We start from the raw sequence: 22869 nt of genomic DNA, 5'->3' as shown, positions 1-22869 counted from the left end.
TTTCAAATAACTAAGAAAACAATGGGTGGATGAGATGATGGATATTTTAATTATCTTGATTTAATCAACCACATTGTATACATATATCAAAAATCACATTGTACCCCATAAATGTATACAATTATTTGTCACTTAAAAGTAATGTTAATAATAAGAATTCTAATGTATATTATAGAAACCCTTTATATAAAATAAGAAAAATGAAGGTCCAAAGACAAAGCTTTGGAATTAGGTGAGATGTTCACTTTTCACCATGTATGTTCTATATCCCTTTGTAACACTGGTGCACTATCAATTTGACTTTACTCGAGTGAGCTACAATGTTAATTATTTTCAAATAATTTATTTAGTTTTCACTAAGAGTAGAAAACTATTAGGTGCTGGTAGAAATGCAAATGAAATGAAGACCCTGGATCTTAAAAAGTTTAATGTACATTTGAAGGGACAAAACATAGACCCCAGAAATGAGGAAGAAGAATTATAAATAAGAAGTCAAGAGGTGCAAATCATATTCTAATTCTACCTATTGAATACATCAGTCCTTTAAAAAATAAAAATAAAAAACGATGGCTAACAATAGAGGTGGTTTCACAGGTTAGCAAGGCCTACAAGTAGACTTCGCAGGTTTCAGCAGATGAGGATCAGCTTTCTTTCACATTCATTTGAAGCAGTCTCACTGGCTACAGTGTTCATATTGAAACAGTGGATTAATAAAGACAGAAAGATGACCAATAACTAACTTGTAAAAGTTGTCCCATGACACACCAGCTTTGATCCTGGAGCACTTCTATGTTCAATCCTCTCTTGCTTTCCTCTCTGTTTTACATCAATTCACTTTATTTCTAAGTAAATACAAAGTAAAATTATATTAAATGTCAATTAGTAAATAAATATTAACCCTCACTGAAAGTCCAGAAATCAGTACAATTTATTTTGCATCTTCTTTTTATGCCACTAGATAAAAACACTCCTTTTTTTATTATTATTCAATTACAGTGAATATCAGAGTGGGTTTGCTCACTAATACTGTGATCAGAGAATTTAATGAAACTGTAAAAAACAAAACAAACAAAAAAAAAAAACAAGCAACAGATTTATTTTCCTTATGGAAGTTAAATTACATGTGGAGAAACAGTGGCATTTTTCTTTTGCTACTTTCCAACTCTGAAGTTCAGTTTCAAGTTATTGATTCTGTTGTACGGCATTTCAAAACTTAATGAAGCACCTCTCAGGTTTTGAACCTGGAAAACAATATCCAGAACCGCAACTTGAAACTACTGGTCAATATAAAAATAAGGAAATCCAAAGGAGAGCAAGTATTAGCAAAAGCACCAAGCAGACAAAATCTAGCAATTGCTGCAATATCTAAACTACAATAGTGCACTCATTTCTTCTTAAAAAAAAAAAAAAACTTAAAGTGAGAGCTCTCTGTATTTCAATTATAAAATTATGCTGTTTTTCCCAGTGGTGTGTATTTGGGTCTGTTGAACCAATATAAGCAGGAACAAAGAAAACTTTCAGCCTTATTTGCCTCTAATCAACTTTATCAAGAAGTCAGTATAGGCCAAAGAGCTGGTTCCCAACCCTTACCTGCAGCCAAGCTTCAGAATCACACGGAGAGCTGCTTAAGTGGACTTCTGAATCTGCCCACTTAGGGGTTTTAGGTTAGGCTTAGGGATTGGGGACTGACTGTCCAGATTTTGTTTTCCAACAAGTTCCCAGGTGGCTGGTGCTGCTGATATTGTAATCACCCTTTATAAACACTGGGCTAAAAGAATTGGGACAAAGGAGATTGTCAATAACTGAGATATGTCAATATTTGGGTTCCTCGGAATCTAGCTGAACTGAGAATTTCAATCAAGGAATTTAACTGCTGATGAATGTACTATGTAGAGGCAGCAAATATTTTTAAATTGTTCTAGATATTACCTAATAAATACTTACCAGATGTAATGTCTAAAATTAATCTCATGTACCGAAGAATCGATTTTATTTTGACGACAAAGAATGACAGGTCCAAGAGCAATGCTGGAAAATTGATTTGTCTTACATCCCCACCCCCTCCACTCCTGTTATCACTGTGTGCCTCTTCAACAAATGTGTGCATATGTGTACACACAAAACACACCCTCTGCCAGCCCAGCGGGAAACCGCACGGCAGGCAGGGACAAGCGCACAAACGGAAGCCCACATACCACATGTCTAAATAGTTGAAAGGTGTAAATCCAGCTAAAAACTACTAAATAAAATATGCTCTATCCACTTAACTTGATAAATACAGTTTCCTAACAACTTGACAGGGCAGGTTCTAATTCAGAATATGCAGACTCAGTGCTTTGTGCCTAAATATTGAGGCTCTAGGAAAAGCAGTTCCCCACTTTCAAGACATTCACCTTCTCTTTGGAACTTCGACTTCAGCTTTTACTATGACCGGCCTGGGAATTGTGTACACCCCACAAAAACAGCCACCATCCCTTGGCCACCCTTTGGGTCCACTGCATGGATGCCGTGGCATGGTCTGCCTTCGAAGGGTGGTCCCAGGGAAGATACTTGCCTGCATCTGAGGAATGGGGGCAAGGCCCTTTAGCAGGGCAACTCTGGGCTCTCTGGTAGCTGAAATATGGTCTAAAGGGGAAATGTGGGCTCTGGGTGGAAAAGGTATATTGGCCACTGCACAAGTCTCACCCTACAAGGGTGGTGTGGCCAGAGAAAGTAAAAGTAGGACCTCTAAAAAAAACAGAGTCCAGGGAAGCACTATACTCCTCTTCAGTGACCTAGGATCCTCAGTTATTACATATTTTTCCATAACTTTTTTTCTTTTTTTCTTGAGACAGGGTCTTACTCTGTTGCCCAGACTGGAGCATATTGGCCTGATCTCAGCTCACTGCAACCTCCTCCTCCCAGGCTCAAGCAATTCCCCTGCCTCAGCCTCCCGAGTAGCTGGGATTACAGGCATGCACCACTACCACCTGGCTAATTTTTTTTTTTTAATTTATTTATTGTATTTTTAGTAGAGACAGAGTTTCACCATGTTGGCCAGGCTGGCCTCGAACTCCTGACCTCAAATGATCCACCCGCCTCAGCCTCCTAAAGTGCTGGGATTGCAGGTGTGGGCCACCACGCCCAGCTATCAAAACCGTAAATACTTAATTCATCCTAAATTGCAAGCAATTGCTAACAGAATAAAGTGTTTTTCCTCCTAAAGACTTTTTCACTTGTACTGAAGCTTCCATTACAAACACTCTGATGGCTGAGTTTCAGGTCATGGTATAATGGGAGGGCAGGAGAAGTGAGTCAAGAAGGGAAAAACAGGCATTGCTTCTTCTTTTATTTTATTTTATTTTTTGAGTTCCAGGGTACATGTGCAGCATGTGCAGGTTTATTACATAAGTAAACGTGTACCATGGTGGTTTGCTGCACCTATCAACCCATCACCTAGGTATTAAGCCAAGTATGCATTAGCTTTTTTTCCTAATGCTCTCTCCCCCACATCCTCCCCCAACAGGCCCCAGTGTGTGTTGTTCCCCTCCCTGTATCCATGTGTTCTCATTGTTCTCACTTATAATTGAGAACATGCGCTGTTTGGTTTTCTGTTCCTGCATTAATTTGCTGAGGATAATGGCTTCCAGCTTCATCTATGTCCTTGCAAAGGACATGATCTTGTTTCGTTTTATGGCTGCATAGTATTCCATGGTGTATATGTGCCACATTTTCTTTATACAGTCTATCATTGATGGGCATTTGGGTTGATTCCATATCATTGTTATTGTGAATATTGCTCCAATGAACATATGCATGCATGTATCTTTGTAACACAATGTTTTATATTCCTTTGGGTGTATACCCAGTAATGGGATTGCTGGGCCAAATGGCATTTCCAGTTCTAAATCTTTGAGGAATCATCACACTGTCTTGCACAATGGTTGAAATAATTTCCATTCCACCAACAGTGTAAAAGTGTTCCTATTCCTCCACAACCTCGCCAGCATTTGTTGCTTCATGGCTTTTTAATAATCACTATTCTGATTGGTGTGAGGTGATATCTCAGGCCTTGCCTCTTGATGCTATTAACCATCTGCTCACGTATTCCCCTAAAGCAAACTTTGATCAGCAGAGGTAAAGGACACAGGAACCAGGAGGCCTCAGTTCTAGTTTTGTTATGCTCTAAACTCATTTTGCTGCCTAAATTAAGAGACTTTGAGAAAGCTCCAATCTCTCTACCATTCAATTTCCTTTTTTCTTTTTTTTTTTTTTTGAGACAGAGTCTCACTCTGTCGCCCAGACTGGAGTGCAATGGCACGATCTTGGCTCACTGCAACCTCTGCCTCCCGGGTTCAAGTGATTCTCCTGCCTCAGCCTCCTGAGTAGCTGGGATTACAGGCACCTGCCACCAGGCCCGGCTAATTTTTTGTATTTTTAGTAGAGACGCGGTTTCACCATGTTGGTCAGGCTGGTCTCGAACTCCTGACTTCAGGTGATCCACCCACCTCGGCCTCCCAAAGTGCTGGGATTACAGGCGTGAGCCACCGTGCCCGGCTCAATTTCTTATTTTAAAAAGTATAGGAAAATTAGAGTAAACCAAAATTTTGCAAAAGGTATCCTAAAGGCTGTTAGTAGATACTGCTTGAAAATAGGTGGCAGGGGAGGAAGTAGCAGGGGGTGACCCATGGTCAAATTAATGTACTTGACATTTGAGTTAAATCGTGTGAAAGTTTATTTCCTACTAATGTATATTTTAATTATCCAAGAGTAGGCATAGAGTATATAGTGCTCCTTAATGTTGTTAGAACAAGGAATCACTGTTTAAAAGAGCATCTAATTGAATTAGTGACCCTCAGAACACATGTCAAAAGTGAAATTCTGTGTAGTCTCCTGAGAGATGAAATATGTCCTTCAAAATAATTTCACTACAATACATTTTCTGACTCAGGGGATTTTTGTCAGTTTGGTCTCAAGGCAAACATTGAGTGTAAAGAAATAAAATGCAATGATAATGATACAGGGATGGCAAATTCCATTGGCTAATATTCTACGTTTATGTGGAATAATGAACTAATTCAAGATTTTAATATACTAAAGTATTTAAAATTTAAATTATTGCAGTGATTACATAGTTTCCTATTGCTGTTATAACAAATAACCACAGACTTAGTGGTAGATCATATGATGCATTAGTTTTCTATTGCTGTGTAACAAAATACCCCACACTGTGACTCAGAGTCCTGTGTCACAATGTCAATGTCAATCTAGATGTCAGCCAGCACTGAGTCATCCAAAAACTGGACTGGGACTGGAGGATTCACTTGGCCCCCACCGTCGCTGGTTTTGAAGCTGGAGGAGGGGGCCAGTGATGCCAGTGGTCTTTAAAAGCTGGAAAAGGCAAGAAAATAAAATCTCCCCTACGTTCTGCAGGAAGAAAGCAGCCTTCAGATGCTTTGATTTTAGCTCTGAGAGACTCATGTTGAACTTCTGATCTATGAAGCTGTAAATACACATAAATTTCTGCTCTTTGAAGCCACTAAGTCTGTGGTTGTTATAGCAGCAATCAGAAATGATGCAATCACTGTAGTAATTTAATTTTTAATACTTTAGTATGTTAAAATCTTGAATTAGTTCATTATTCCACATAAATAGAGAATATTATCTAATGGAATTTGCAGTCTCTGTATCATTAGCACTGCGTTTTATTTCTTTATATTAACACTCAAGGTTTGCCTTGAGACCAAGTTGACAAAAATCAAAATCTCCTGAGTCAGAAAATGTATTGTGGTGAAATTATTTTGAAGGACATATTTCATCTCTCAGGAGACTACACTGAATTTCATTTTTAACAACAATTCTTGTGGGAACTGTTAGAAGAGATGGTACTTAAAAATTGCAAGGACAAGTCTGAATAGGATAGAAGGTTGAAAATGCCCACTTAAAAATAAACTTTATTGTTCAAAAATTTGTGTATAAAAATAGTTGAAACCATTTTATGTCAGTATTGGAGTTAAATCAGGGTAGAAAAGAAGATATTAACTTACCCAGTAAAATGTACTTAATATTTATCATTTGAAACATGTTTTCATTTGAATACCTAATAGCAATGTAGTATAAAGTTTAGGGCAGACTATAAAGAAGCTTAAGACCTAATCGCTAATCTTGGAACATGGACAACCTAAATGAGAATACGAGACAAAATATTAAACATTAAATTACAGTTAAAATTGATATCGGAAGAAATGACAAACTAGTGGGTGATTAATTTCCAAATAAATGATTCAGAGAAAAAATTATATAGTACTTCAAATGAAGGAAATATGATCAAAGAGACAAGGAAAAACACCACAATGTAGATGGTATTATATCTAGGTCTTTAAAATGGCAAGAAATTGTGTAGTATAAAGAGGAAAGGAATGCTAAGCAGCTGCTTTAGAGGTAGGAAAATACTTATATCATTATACAAATCACCCTGCATTATAGTTATGGGTTACCTGTTTAGGAATTGCTTGAAGACAAGATCATGTTTCACATTTGTACACCAGAATTTATGCAAGTCCCAAGCACATAGTACAAACTCAATACATATTTTTATTGTATATATTTCAGGTATATAACATGATGTTTTCATATACAAAGTGAAATGATTACAACAAGTAAGCAAATTTTACATCACCTTCCATAGTTAATTCATGTGTGTGTGTGTGTATGCGTGTGTGTGTCAAGAGCATGCAAAATATATTCTCATAACAAATTTTTAATACGATATTATTTAGAGTCCTCCTGCAACACATTAGCACTCTAAACTTATTCATCGTACATAACAACAAGTTTTATCCTTTGAACTACATCTCCCTATTTTCTTTGCTTCCCTGCTCCTGGTAAACACTATTCTACTGTTTCTATGTATTTGATTTTTTTTCTTTTTAAGATTCCACATATAAATGAGATCATGCCACATTTGTCTTTCTGGGTCTGGCTTACTTCGCTTAGCATAATGTTCTCCAGGTTCATCATTGTTGTCAGTATGTCCTTTTTTAAGGCTGAAAAATACTCTTCTCTGTGTGTATATCACAGCATTTTTATCCATTCTTCAGCAACAGACACAGGTTCTTTCCGTGCCTTGGCTATTGTGAATAATGCTGCTGTAAACATGGCAGCACAGATATCTCTATGAGATATTGATTTCATTTTCTTTAGGTACATATCCAACAAAGGGATTCCTTAGTCATATGTAGTTCTACTCGATGAATATTTAGTGAGTGAGACAGATGACTGTTAAAACAGTGAGTCTTTTTTTTTTTTTTTTTTTTTTTTTTTTTTTTTTTTTTTTTTTTTTTTTTGAGATGGAGTCTCGCGCTGTCGCCCAGGCTGGAGTGCAGTGGCGCGATCTCGGCTCACTGCAAGCTCCGCCTCCCGGGTTCACGCCATTGTCCTGCCTCAGCCTCCTGAGTAGCTGGGACTACAGGCGCCCACAACCGCGCCCGGCTAATTTTTTGTATTTTTAGTAGAGACGGGGTTTCACTGTTGGTCTCGATCTCCTGACCTTGTGATCCGCCCGCCTCGGCCTCCCAAAGTGCTGGGATTACAGGCGTGAGCCACCGCGCCCGGCCTGACTGTTAAAACAGTGAAGTGATACTGAAAAAAATTTTTTTCACAAAAATAAATCTGAAAGTATTTTATGAGATGAATTGAAATCCAAAAAGAGACTTAGATCCCTGTTAAAAGGTTGTATTAACTTTCTGAGAAGAAGACAATAAAAACATGAACTGAGGGTTGACAATGAGAAAGGAGGGGATCTAAGAGGATCTAAGACACAACAATAAGAAGGAAACGACATAATTTGATGAATCTTTAGATCTTGAGGCAAAAGGAGAGTCAAGACAGAGTTTGAAATTCGGATCCCATCTAACCATAATAGTGATGCTTCAGTTAACAAGAATGAGGAATCGAGAATGAGAAGACAATTTTAAGGAACTTCAAAATGGTGAGTGAAGTATGATAGATATGAAACACACAAGCACCATGGGAGTGTGTTCCAGTAATTCCGGAGGGAGGACATAAACTTGAGAGCTATTTCACACAAATCGTAATTGGAGCCATGTGAGAGGATGAGATTACCAATGAACACCAAGAAGGAAAAGAGTAAAGACACAATTTAGGAAGCTCCTGCATTTAAAGAAATAAAGGAAAAAAGAGAAGCTAGCAAAGGAAAGAGAAAAAGCAGAGATGCCCACAGGAGGCATGGGACAGATAGAACAGGTCAGCAGTCAGGGCCAACTCCTTCAAAGTGAGAAAAGGGGTCTTTCCATTTAGGAAGTGGTTTTGGATTCGTGTTAGGTGGCAACTTGTGACCACGGAGGAAGTACTTTCAGAAGAATGACTAAGAGAGCAATTAAAATCATGTATCTCAAAAATCTTTTTGATTCTGAAATTTATTAAACCAAAAATTGACATTTGGAAACTAAAATAATGGCACTCTCCAATAAGAAGTATCCAATATCCCATCACACCTTCACTTTTGTAATTTCTCCTGGGTGTATATTCAAAGTAGCCCAAGTAACTGCATGTTAGTGGAGCAGTTAATGGCCAACATGCCCATCCATCTGTGTAAGCTCAGGTGTGTGTGTACTGGAGGGCTAGGGTTCCCTACACCTTGAATCCAGTGAGGTTGAGAACAGAAAGGACCCAGGAAATTCAGTTTTATCCTGGTAGGAACAGAGATCTATAATCTAGGTGATCCCAGTGCTCTTCTAGTAGGGCATTCAAGTAAATTGTGGGCATTCCTTTATTCTTTTGGCAGAGAGCACCTAATGTCTGAAGCACAGAAGAAAGATAGTCACCCCTCTCCCAACCAAATGATTGATGCAGTAACATTTTCCCATGATATACACCATGATATAGAATAGAAACAGTTTCTTTTAAGACAAGGACTACCTTTACCAAATTTATAGTAAGAATATACAGTGTGCCTGTAAGATGAAAACACGTTAAATTAGCAAAACTTTGGGTTCAAAAAGGTGTATCTCACACGCCAGTAGATGAAGTACACTGCCTCCGCTCATGCTGACATTTTTGTCAACACACTCTGCTGATTATTCAGGATAACATTTTTCATAATTGGCAAGGCCATGCCCCCTGCGTGGACTTTCTCAGTGAGTGTTGAAAATTGCTAAATACAATTTATGTAATTTATTTTTGTCAATGACCTTATTAGTACTTCCACTGCCGAACTGTATTTGTGGGTGGATGTGTGTATGAAAATGCAGCCTTGACTTTTTCAAAAAAGAAGTTATGTAACTTTACACTTCATAAATTTAACAACCAAAATGTTATCTGTAAAAAGTGTTTCGGAGAAGCACTGTTTTACCACTGACTGGTTTGATGGGAGTTGATTAGATAATAGTTTTTCATCTGTGTGTTGTTACTGATACTGGCCACATTCCAGTTGGCTGCTAAGGTGTCTAAATGCTCCCAAACAAAAATTACCCATAAAACCTGTGACAGAGTTCTCTGAGATCATGGATACAAATCACTGCACATCTGGATGGGTTGTTTTGACTGAGTTTATAATGTCACATTCCTTGTAAACATGATACACCTGTCTCTGTTTAACAGCTAGTTTTTGAAGCTAAAGCATTTATTTTCTCCCAGAACTCAGCAATGCCACATTATTTACCGATATTGAACCTGGGAGTCACTAAAACATTCCAGGATTCCAACTATTTCATCTTCAGCTACAATAACCCTTTGCTTAGGTAAATTAGCAGGAAAAAAATCTGCTTTATTTTGTCATAAAAGGGGAAGTAAAGGAGAGACAATGAGAGGATCAAATAGTTAAAGGTTTCCATTACCTTTTAGAGATTAAAGACAGAGATTTGTAACTATTTTCATGTTTTACATGCTGAAAGTTATGTTTGCTGTTAGTGTTACAAAGAATCAATCACAAAAAACCTTCTGTGAGCATCAAGTATATACAAGGCACTGTGCAACAGACTTACAAATCTACAAAGAAGTGTATCCCTGTTGTCACACTGCTCCAGAGGGGCTTACAACCCATTTAGGAGGATAGGATTGACACACATGAAAAGATACTAAACTGGACAGTAAATAGGTGTCAATCATGTGCAAGGTGGGAATAAAGCAGCTGATGAATGGCAGGTGCCTGGGTCCATAGGAAACAAGGATGAAAGCTGCCCTTTGATTTAAGACCTGATCTGCTGCCTGCCGAGTCAATCACTGGTTGCTACTGTGCCCCTCATCTCAAAATCACTGACTTCAAATGAGCCACTTTATTAGTGTAGACCTCAGGATTTATTTGCAGCCAGGGCCACAAAATATATATCAGATTTTCAGCTTCTCATCCCCAGCGTTCTGCTGCTAAGCCCCGACTACAGACTTCCATTCCCAAGGTGCATACACACACTCACACTCATCTCTATATTTACTGGATATATCAATCAAAATAATAACATTAGGAAGGAAACGTTGGTGCCAATACTTATATACTGCTAGGGCATTTGGAGTTGGGGTTTGAGTAACTTTCAGAAAAAACCCTTGGGGGCGTAGCTTCATAATTATGATGTATATAAAGTGGTGTAAGACAGCGGCATGGAAGATGAACAGTTTCTGAAGAAGAAAACACACTCATGGATTTTCTTTGTGACTATAAGACTTAACTGCTATAATTCAGTATTGGTGGATTAAAAATTGATCTTAGCTCTTAGATCTTCTCATAATTCATTACTCCATTCCAAATACCTTTATCCAATACCTACTGTATGCCAGGTTCTGTGTGTGATAGGCACTGGGAAGACAAAGATTAACCCATCAGTCTCTGCACCCAACAAGCTTGCAGTTTAGTGGGGGAGAGACAAGAAAATAAGCTATGGAGAAGGAAGCATGTGATTCCACAGGAGCACAGAAGAAGAAAGGAGGAAAACCAAGAGGGAATGATGCCTGAGATGAATATTTAAAAGACAAAAAGAAAGGAAAAGACACAGCAGGAAAAGACAACACGTGTTGTAGTTTCATGGGAGCCCCAAAATAACACCCCTTTTCTCAAAATAATAATCAATTGAGACATAATCCAAAGAAGACAGCAAATGGGGACTGTTATAAACTGAGTGTTTCCCCCTCAAAATTCATATGTTGAAATCCTAACCCCCACTGGCATGGCATTAGGAGGTACTAGGAGGTGGGCCTTTGGGACGTGATTAGTTCGTAAGAGTGGAGGAGTCATAAATAGGATGTCTTTGCAAAAGGGACCCTGAGAATTTCTTCATCCCTTTCTTCTATGTAATGGTACAGAAAGAAATTGGCAACCTGGAGGAGGGCCCTCATGAAAACCTGACCATTCTGGCACCCTGATCTTGGACTTCCAGCCCGCAGAACTGTGGGAAACAAATCTATGTTGTTTATAGTCCCCTCAGTCTATGTCTATGGTAGTTTGTTACAAAACCCCCAACTGATTGAGACAGGAGCCACGAAGAAAACCTTAAAAACAGGCTCAGGTGGAGGATACAGGTGGCATGTGTGGGCAAGCGGACTCTAGACTCTAATAGTGATTTGGTCAGACAACCAGTTGCAGGCAATGCTGGACCAGGAGAACATGAGGAGTCAAGGAGAATGGACCAGCTCCTGATAAAAAGAAAGAGAAGGAGCTGGCATACTCATGATCACTTTCTCTTTCCAAACCCTCCGACTAGAGAAGCCATAATCTACCTGCTCTGGAGTGAAGAGTGTGAGGATATGAAAAGGGAAATAAAGTCAGGAATGTTATTCTAGCAGAACTTCCTCCCTCATCATAGAAACACCAGACTAGAGAAAGAAATATTATTCCCTAACACTGTGCAAATGCACAGACATGGAAGAGTGGCATGACATGAGAGAGAAGCCTTCAATAAGTTGACACGGCTGAAATAAAGTACATATAAACAGATGTAGCTGAGGATGAGGCTGTTAGAGGCCATCTCATAAAGCACTGTGTTGTGGGCTGAATGCTAGTATCTCCTCAAAATTCGTATGTTGAAACCTCATCTCCTAATGTGATGTTATTAGGAGGTAGGGTCCTTGGGAAGTAATTAGGATTAAATGAGGTTGTGAGATTAGAGCCTTCATAAACCTGATTAGTGTCCCTATAGAGTCCCCAAAGAGCTTGCTCTCTCTTCACCATGTAAGGATACAGTGAAAAGTCAGCAGTTTGCAACCCAGAGGAGAGCCCTCACCAGAACCTGACCATGCTGGCACCCTGGTCTCAAACTTCCAGCTTCCGGAACTGGGAGAAATACATATCTGTTATTTTAAAAGCCTAGTCTACAGTACTTTATTATAGCATCCCAAATTAAGACATATTGAAAACAAGAAACCAGAAATTCTGTATATTTTAGACATCATGACCACAATATGAAGAACTTATTCCTTATACCAAATATAATCAGAGTTTTAATACTCTTAGGCCTGTGACCAAATGTTGGTGATGCTTTCATTCTGTAGGGAATATACAAGTTACCAAGAGTCAGCAGGTGAATAATGGCTAAATGATGGAAATAGTAAAAATAATACTAACTAGAAGCAACAAACCATCCCTTCTGCCTGTCTATTCCTTTTTAGTGTCTTCTAAACCACAGTGTTACTGTGAAAGTTTTAAAGTGGTATACAGTTATAGAAATTTTATTTTCTATATCATCAAACAATCATTCTTAAGAATATGAGTGGACATAGTTTTAAAGTTATTAATTGTTGACTATATTATTAAAAAAAAAAAAAAGATCAGGCTGGCCGCGGTGGCTCACGCCTGTAATCCCAGCACTTTGGGAGGCCGAGGCAGGTAGATCATGAGGTCAGGAGTTCAAGACCAGCCTGGACAAGATGGTGAAACCCCATCTCTACTAAAAATACAAAAAATTAACTGGGCTTGGTGACAGCACCTGTAGTCCCAGCTACTCGGGAGGCTGAGGCAGAGAATTGCTTGAAACTGGGAGGCAGAAGTTGCAGTGAGCCGATACCATGCCACTGCACTCCAGCCTGGGCAACAGAGCGAGACTCCATCTCAAAAAAGAAGATCAATTCTGCCAAAACATTTCCTCTCAACTTCCAGCAAAATTAAGATTTTGTTTTGGCCAACGGAAACAACTTCTGAAGGGATGAAGGGACATTAATACAATTGATTTTATTAACTGCATTGTTAAGATGAGTACCCTGAAACATTTTGTCTGGTTTTATCTATAAAAGATAATATGGAAGGCCTTAAATAAAAATGTGTAATGTGTGTGTGTGTGTATGCACATGTCTGTGTGTGTATAAGAGACAAACATGAGATACTTCAAATTCTTTTCAGAAGAAAATGTTTAAATGTTTAAAAATAAGAAGTTAAACATAAATACATACACGTAAACACCAAATACAAAGCAAAAACATTCTAACAGCGGTCCTCTGTTGTTTCTCTGTCCATTAAATAAAAATTGCATCCGCCTGAAGTTTTCTCCTCTAATGGTACTCAAAGATCCCGAACAGAAAACAAAGTACAGGTGCCTTTATTTGCATAGTGTCACCTCACCTAAAGAAAATCCCTCCCCTGCTCCTCTCCACTCTCCTGGGCTAGGGAAGTCCTTTGATTCTTGCTGCTGAAGTTCCTGTTTGCTCTCAGTATTGTTTGATCACTCAGGGCACAGCAGAACAGCATGTAGCTGTTGCCTTTTTGGCACCGGCTTGATATTCAGCAGTAGGTGGTTTCTCACCAGTTTGGTTTTTGCTTTAGGACAATGAGTGACAAGATGTTAGTTCACACAGTACGACTTATGTAACTTACAAAAGAAAAAGATCAGGCTGGAGGTTTGTTCAGCAAATCAGCAAGATTTTCAAAACAAGAATAAAAGTCTTTTCCCTGCATCTCAAAATAAGGTTGACTTGGCCAAACTAAAAAAGGGCAACTCAGTCAAGAAAATGAATCGATATGTTGGGTTAATGCCATTCAAAATAGCCAGACTGGATTCCCTAAAGAAGATGTCTTTTAGGTGGAGGGGGTTGAAAACAGAAAATATTATTTATCAATGTGTTTATTTATTTACACAGTGGCCATGATACTATAAGGAGTCTAAACCTAGAGGAACAAGAGTTCTGCCCCAGAGTTTCAAGAAACTAAAATTACATGGGAAAATTTTGCTTGATTCTAATAAACTCACGTAAATGCTTGTCTCTTGCTTAGAATATTTTTAGCTCCACAAAGATTGGTTGTTAGAAAGTCAAACATTCCTTCACATGAAAGCACTGTAATAGTCATTTTTTAATTTGCGAACTAGTGTATTTGAGGTGTCAGTTGTGATTTGTTTTCACAGCTACAGGGAAAACTTCCTGAGAAGTCATATAAAAATTGTGAAAACTCAGAGTCTAGATTTCTGAATGAATCATGAATGTTCACATTTGACTCTTCCTCTTTGCTTCCTAGAAATAACAGTCACATAGCAAGAAAAATTTCCAAGATTGTTCAATGTTTAATTACTATGTTTTCATGAGTGTTTTTCTAAAAAAAAATAGAGTCTATGCATTCCTCTGGAGTCTGTAATTCTGACCTCAGTATTCTTTCCTATAGTTATGTCTTAAGGGGACAATGTTTCCCCACATTTAAAAAGGCAGGTTGGTTTTAACAGGCAATTTATTGCCCATACCCACTACCCACTAGCCATATGTATATATTCCTTTTTAGGATTGTCACCCAATATAATAATAGACATGTAGGATTTTTCCCCTTATACCTCTAAGAAGTTAACATTTCCCACATACCTTTGAAAACAAAGTAAAAGCAAAATAGCTTCCACAACAATTTTACAATCTGAGTTTTAAAATATAACTAGAAGTCAAATACATTGAAAAGCCAACGAAACATGGTTTCAGGAAGCTAAAAGCAAATGCACATCTTTTATATAGCAAGGTTCTATATTTTTCTAAGTCAGAAAAAGTATTAGAAGGGTTATTAGCAGTAAATAAAGCATAAAGGTAGGGTCATACCGTGGAACAGTCATTGTGTTAGTAACAAAAGAAATGGACTCATGCAAGCTTACCACTAACCACTTGATCTCTCTGACTTGACCTTTCTGAGATGCTGGACAATAGCTGCTCTATTCACCCACTAGACCAGGTGGTTGTGAAGTTCAACTCGCATCATGTATGTAATGGTGCTTCACAAATTGTAATATACTTAGAAAAAGGTTAGCAGTTATTGTGTAAATGTGAGGTGTTATGATTTTGTTAAGATGAGGTGAAAGCTGCTATTCTTATTCTTCTATTCTCACTTTAATTCCTTATAAAAGAGAATGACTTAAAAAGTCAATTCATGATAATAAAATCTCCATGAATCAAAGTAGCAATATTTTCAACTTATTTCTTAAGTTCTCACTTCCATCCTGTAACCCAATTATGTCACATAACCCTATGCTTTTAGATATGGAAAGAACATTTGTCATTTTGTAGTCCCAAATCATATTATAGACAAGGAGACAGAGGTACAGATATAAAATGATATGACTAAGGTTATGCCTAAAAGGACCTCGCCATAAGCATAAGAAGTCAGTAGGCAGTGAAGAGTGAGGATTCCTTCTCAATGTTTGGGCTACCACTGTGGCTGATGATAGTTTTAAGAAACAGTACTGGAGTCATTGATGGCCAATAGGTATCTGCAAGAGCACAAACATCATTTCTATGAAAGTTACAAATAACAATCAAATTTGGTCACCTGTTTTATTTTACTTGAAAAGTGTCCATGCTGATTGAACAAACACATTCAGGCACGGCACATCTGTGCTGTGTAGTGCTGCATAGCTTTCATCACCCTAAGGCTGTTCGTTGAGAGAGACCAGCTTCATGCTGAACTCAGCATGAGGACAACAGGGCAGGACACCAATTAGTGGAGGCATTTGCACCAACTTGACAGAACACTGTGCAGGGAAGTTCACGGGAACCAAAGCAATAGTGAAAGCATGTCCTTTGGCAGTAAATAATTAAACTGGAAGTAAAAACTTTATCCTTCATAGATGGAAGTTTGATTTATATTCAAGAAAATCTGCAGCCTTCAGAAAAATTAATCAGTTACCAATCCCACGTGATCTTGATGAAGCCATGAGAAATTGCACTGTTCTCCTGTACTGCACTTTCTATATAATCTAAATTCACTTTTTTGACCTTCAGCAGAATAGGATTGGAGGCAGAGGTCATGACCGTGAGTTAGCATAGTATCAAATAGATGCTGTCAGGACCCCAAATCCCTACTCCCTGAAAATAAACACTATTTGCTTGTCTGGCCAGCTAATGCCATATTTTGTAGTTCACAAGTTTCATTTAACTATAATTTTTAACTTTATATTTGCTAAGTTTTTACAACATGAATTGTTTTTAGAGAAAAAAAGAGTGAGATAAGTAGCCATGTATTGGCTGTGTTTTTTGTAGTACATGTTTTGCTTTTAATCCTAATTTCCTGATCTAATTCCCTCTTGGCCTATTTCCATTCAGAGTGCTCTGCTAGAAAATACTAGGAAAAGATCACAAATCAAATGTCTTATGATAATATCCTCAGAAATTTTAAACAGCTCTAAGAGATTTGGCCTCAGACCCAAACATTTACATGATCGCTCAATTTTAATGAGGTCAAACAAGCTGCTTGGCATCTGGCCGGTGCTCAAGGTCTTGGCCTGAGTGGGGAGGGCCATCTTGTTCTTACAGAGAACGTAAGATACACTGACAGGTGATAATGTAATGCATGAGGCTGCTGCCCTTGGCCATTTCATCTTTTCAACCCTCTGGATTCCCAGAGGCAACATTTTGGCCAGATGTAAACAGTTTTACCAGTAGCTAAGGATCTGAAGAATAACCACATTTTGCAGAGAAGCATTTTAGAGGATTTAAGTAACCCCCTAATATTTGTCACAATGGGTTCATCAACCTGAGAAGAGAAGAAAGAAAACAGACCTCTGGAAGTGCTAAGCAGAGTGACGGAGGCTACTAAGGAGTCAAATTAATACAGCTGTATTTTCATCTTGATTTTAGACAGCCAACTCTCGAGTATTAAAGTCACATCAAAGATATATGTTCCTTTATAACTCCTCCATTGTAAATATTATCTTTGAAAAAATTAAATTATTCTTGAGTAGGCTGTTTTTTCATCAAGTAACAGCAATGTATTTAAGTCTACTTAAATCTTATTTAAATAATTTACTAATTCTATAGGGTTATTCAATAGAAACCAAGATTGAATTAAAAAAAAAAATTTAAGGAGAGCAATCTCAGATGTAACTCACTTGACAAACAATTGCTTATGTTTTTTATTCTGATTATCAATACGAAATTTTCGTCTTAATATCTTGATTAGTACAGAGCCTGCCATGATACCAGTGAGGGGCCTTGTCACCAAATGTGGGAAGGAGAAAAGCACCTATAAATAATCTTAACACTTACTTTTACAATAAAGCATTGAGATTAATACATATATATGGTGTATTAATCTGCTCTCACACTGCCATAAAGATACTGCCTGACTCTGTAATTTGTAAAGAAAAGAGGTTTAATTGACTCACAGTTCTGCATGGCTGGGGAAGCCTCAGGAAACTTACAATCATGGCGGAAGTAAGGGGGAAGCAAGAATCTTCTTCACAAGGTGGTAGGAGAGATAGAGAGAGAGAAAGAGAGAGAGAGAGCACACCAGGGAAACTGCTAGACATTTATCAAAGAACCAGATCTCATGAGAACTCCCTGACTATCGTGAGAACAACATGGGGGAAACTGCTCCCGTGATCCAATCACCTCCTACCAGGTCCCTCCCTCAACACCTGGGGATTACAATTCAAGATGATATTTGGGTGGGAACACAGAACCAAACTATATCATATAGGAACCCAAAAGTAAAAACAGTAAAATCATTCTCTACTAATATGATGTTACCTTAGAATCCACAAAATCCCACTTTTTCATACATTTAAAGGGTTATGAAGAAAGTAGAATTTTAAATCACAGAAATGAATATTAAAACTTGGTTCAGTTGACTTGTAAATAACAGCAAACTACTTTATTATGGAGGTTGTGAATGTTCTCTAATAGAATTTCAGGCCAGGCATGTTGGCTCACACCTGTAATCTCAGCACTTTGGGAGGCTAAGGTGGGCGGATCACTTGAGGCTAGGAGTTCAAGAGAAGCCTGGTCAACATGGTGAAACCTCATCTCTACTAATAATACAAAAACTAGCTGGGCATGGTGGCACGTGCCTGTAATCCCAGCTCTTTGGGAGCCTGAGGCAGCAAAATCGCTTGAACCTGAGAGGTGGAGGCTGCAGTGAGCTGATTTCGTGCCGCTGCAGTGAGCCAAGATTGCATCACTCCACTCCAGCCTGGGCAACAGAGCAAGACCCTGTCATGAAAAATAAAAATAAAAAATAATTTGAGAAAGTACTTATTATAAAATGATGTTGAAAATATAAGGCAAACAAAGTAAAAAACTCAGTGGCTTTCCTAATTCCTAACAAGAGAATTACCATATGGATAAGCAGTCACGCAGGAAAAGACTATTTTCTGAGACCAAAGAGAAGCTCTGTAAGTCCCTCTCATGTTAAGTCTGTCCTACTGTCGAGAATATGTGTATGGGGTAGAAATTATTTCCCCATCTCTAATATTCTTTTGCCACGTACTGAACAGCCTAAGGACATGGTCTTAGGTTGTAGAGATCTTTAAAAGGTACTTTTCTGTGTCACTACAAGCATGCAGGCAGAAGACCAGGGTTGTTCTGCACTAGGAGCACCCTCCATCAGAACTTCCTGCAATGTTAGAAATGCGCCATAACTGTACCATCCAGTATGTCAGCCATTACCCTCATGTAATCAAATGTAGCTACCATGACTGAAGAACCAAATTTTTTATTTTATTTTTATTTTATTTTTGTCTATTTTAAACTTAAAAAGCTACATGGGTCTAGCGACTTCGACATTGGATAGAACAGTTGCAAAAGCAAACATAAAGCTTGTGGGTCAGTAATCAACTAGATCTACTAAAAACATGCGTCAGTCTGTGCCATAAAGAATAAACTATTCCTCTTTGAAACATCTATGTTAGTTCTATCACCGCCATTGTTTCGGTTCTTTAATATCATCTGCTGCGGATTTCTAAAAATTGGGAAATTGAAAGCCAGGGTAGAAAATCTCATCAATTAAATCAGCACATTCCAGGTGACAGAAAATATTGGGAACCTGTTCACTTATCCACAGATCCCAGGTGTGAAGTTTACGTCATGTACTGCATTGTGTGGCCCTCTTCATATGTATGGCAAACTAGCCCATCAGCGACTATGAATAACAAAAGTTTTTTAGCTTAAAGAAAGAAATATAAACTTGACTTAATAAGAGTACTCTGACCAATGGAGGAGTTCTTTTAAGAATCAACTGTTTTCACCTCCCAGACAGACAGTCCAAGAAGAAACAAACTTGGTTGCATAAAGGAAAATAAAGATCAGATACAAGGAGCTTCTTTCCAACTTCAGTATTAGGCAATGAAATAGGTTCCCAAAGGGTGACTTCAGAATCTCTAATAGGGGACATTGTCATACATGCCATCTGGTTTAGCTTACTGCTGTCATCCACTATATGGTATTTCTAGAATCGGGTATTTTATTTTAGCTGAATATGTTTCGTTGAGTATCTTACATAAAGGTCTAGCTATATTTTTTCCAGATTTTCAACTCCCACATAGTCTAGTGTGTATGCATAATTATTTCCTTAAAAGTATAAGTTCAGAGCTAAGGTTAATAAGATCTCATATATGTTGGTACTAAGGTTGTTATTTAGTTGTAAAGTGTAGCAATGTGATTGGCACTGCATTGAGGTGCAAAAGATACAATTCTTCACCTAAGGGCATAATCCAAAATCTAGCCAAGTGAAAGATAAAGACATGATTATGATTTTATTATTCAACACTTCTATTGGTAGAAAAACTCTAGGAAAAAAAGTTTCTAGAAGCATTATTGAGTAGTATGAAATAATATGGATTTCAACTTTTAAAAATTAGGGGTAAGAGAAAAGAAATAAGATGGAAACAAGTTGACATATTGGGCAAGAATTTAGAGAGAGTAATAAACTTGGTATGTGTTTATTAGTGGTAGACAATAAGTTTAGAGGATTAATTATTAACTGTGATGCAGATAATAAAATCCTGCTATGGGCTGTATTTATTAAGTGCGGTTTTGACAAGCAATAATTATGTAAGCTCAACATTCTCTTTCAGAATTAGTTGGGGTTTTTTTTAAGCTTTCACCATTCACAATTTGACCCCAAAATATTAACCATAATACAATACCACAGATGCAAAACATTCAGGGTGTCCTAATGCACACTTTCAGCCTTCTGCAAACACACTCTGCCCTCAGGAATCAGTGAATATTTGAGACAAGCTCTTCCCTAAACCATTGCCTACCTGCACCCCAGGCCACAAGCAAAATGGAAGATATAAAACGAGGTGATCCAGGATGGTGAGAAAGAGAGCTTTGGGTAGTGACCAAAGAGAAAGTAGATCTGAGAGACCGCAGGTGATGAAAGAATTAAAAATCCGAGACAAAGAAAGAGCTAGGAGGGTCAAAACTTCAGGAGCCCTGCTTTCCTGTCTCCAGTCCTTGATCTGGCTGAAACTGTGCAGAAGTGAAAGCGAGGGCCTGTGACAGGTGACTCTCTGATAGTACTTTCTGCAAGAGATCATCTGACTCCTGCCACCAGTGTGACAAAGACCACATGGAGGTCTGGGCTGAAAATCAGATCACCAGCCTTTAGCAGGTAAGGCTGCTGCTATTAGATTTGCCCTAAGACTGCTGGATATTTTTTATGACAGGTACCATTGGGTAACTCATTGGTTAAGAATGTGGGTTCTGGAGTCAGACTGCCTGAGTTCAGGCTTCAACCCACTGCCTGGTTGTGTGACCCTAAGTAAGTTAATTACACTGCCCAGGCCTCAGTTCCCCTAACTATGAATAGGACACAGTGACATGACCTGTGAGTACTAAAGGAAATTGTGCTCAGGAAAATGTTAGAGTAGTGGCTAGCTTGCTATAAACACTCAAAAATATTATATTACTCATTGTTATTATTTGTAGCTTTCTGACTCTCTTGGAATAATTTAACTGTATTTTCCATAGCGAACAAAATTACTGATATTTAATGGCTGCTTAGCTGATAGACATGATGGTTTTAGTGGTTGGTAAATCTCATTAAACAGGTTTCTAGTAGCCAAATTGTATTTAATGAGCATATTAATGGTCTTACTGTCTTTAAATTAAACCTTATTTCAACCATTTAATTTCTGTTTATAACAGACTTCCATTCTTTTAAAAGAAGCACATAAAGCTTCTCTTGAAAAGAGTAATGCTGTCCATTGACTTTTTTCTTCCCTCTTTTATTGACTGCCTAAATTCTTAGCAGTATTTGGGCAGACACTTCGTGCTATTCAAGCCTATTGAGTCATAAGATTTTGTGAAATTGTTTTCTACCTAACCACAAACGCAATATGCTGGTATAACTTCCTCTTTTACATTTCAACAGTTTTCGATTGTCAGACAATCCTAAACATATTTTCTTTTCACTTGACAATACAATATTATCTATATGCCCTTCTTTCTTATTTACCTTTTTATCTTTGCCCCTTGTAGATGACTTCAACTCCATCATTACTACTCCTGCCTACTTACAATATTAATATTATTTATCATTGTGTTGATCTGTGCTTTCTTCTATTCCATACATCCTGTCAGTATAAACTCTTTCATTATATTGATTAACCAACTCAGTTTATGGTACTGTTTCTTTATCTGTCATCCATTGATTATCACACATTCATCAGGCACTAGATAGAATTCATGGGATGTGCCACAAAGTGAAAAGGGATCATTTGCTTCTAGAGGAAGACACATTTACTCATCATACTGCAAAGAGAAACCTGACCCCTGCTTGAGATCTTACAGAGAACCGCAGAAAATTCACAAAAGCCCCCACAAAAGAGTCTGCTGTGACCATCTGTCAAGTTGTCAGCTGTAAACACCTGCCAAAATGCTAGAGCACCTCACAAGGAGCTGTGAAGTAACATCTTTGCTGCCTTTCTTACTTCTTCTTCCTTCCTGGTGCCAATCCTTGAAGAGCCAGAAAACTCTGCCGGTGAATTGGAGAAGGAGTAGAAGGAGTATTAGATTAGGTAATAAATCTTTTCCACCCCTACTTCAACTTCTGGCTCCCCACTCACAGCAGACTCAAGCTGCCAGAAAGAAAAAAAACCTCAACTTTAACACAAGATCAAAGTTTTTACAAATACACGCTTCTGACAGTTAAATTACTAAACCGGGGCAGTTTTCTGTGATCTGAAGTAACGACAAAACTGTATTACTTAACAGTGACCGGAAACATCATGGAGTTTGCCTAACTTTTCACAAAGAAATGAAAAGGCTAAACTCACACACTACGTTTAAAAGGATAGAGGGAGAGAACATTTAAGCTACTTCTTGACTATATTCCACAAGTTATCTCTGTTCAATGTAACAGCTGTTTCTTGGAAGAGAAAATGGTGATATCAGGGTACAGGATGGCTTCCTCAAGAATGAAGTTGTCATGCCCAGGCCAAACTTAATGACAGCCCTTGAATTCATGGAAATTATCCCAGGCAGAACACACGTCCTTGTCATCATTGTCAAGGATTACTGATTACACCATCGTGTTTCATCTGCACCTATGGACATAGGAAGGCATCAAATTACAAGTCTCTTAATGTCTCCAAGCTGCTAAAAAGGAATCATCTAAAATGTCTCTTGCTGGCCTCTCAGGAAGGTGTTGTAGAGAGTCTCATGAAGAATTGTTATTATCATTTTTAAATAATAGCTCGGCAT

General features: G+C 38.1%; 1 protein-coding gene across 12 annotated transcripts in view; it reads right to left on the bottom strand.

The window, feature by feature from the left end:
- The window catches only part of LOC105493253 (solute carrier family 7 member 11), a 788950-nt gene that overhangs the window by 227236 nt on the left and 538845 nt on the right, over window positions 1–22869 (bottom strand). For 2 of the 12 annotated variants that reach the window (XM_071093034.1, XM_071093027.1), the window contains exon 1: window positions 1591–1745. The exons of the other annotated variants lie outside the window; for them this stretch is intronic. The gene's annotated coding sequence lies outside the window, so the exon portion shown is untranslated. Of the gene's footprint in view, window positions 1–1590; window positions 1746–22869 lie in introns of those variants that run through there. 12 annotated transcript variants of the gene reach the window in all.

This window comes from Macaca nemestrina, chromosome 3, assembly GCF_043159975.1.
Source record: "Macaca nemestrina isolate mMacNem1 chromosome 3, mMacNem.hap1, whole genome shotgun sequence".
Classification (NCBI taxonomy): domain Eukaryota; kingdom Metazoa; phylum Chordata; class Mammalia; order Primates; family Cercopithecidae; genus Macaca; species Macaca nemestrina.
Note: the sequence above shows the minus strand (reverse complement) of the source record. Positions and strands in the feature narration are given on the sequence as shown.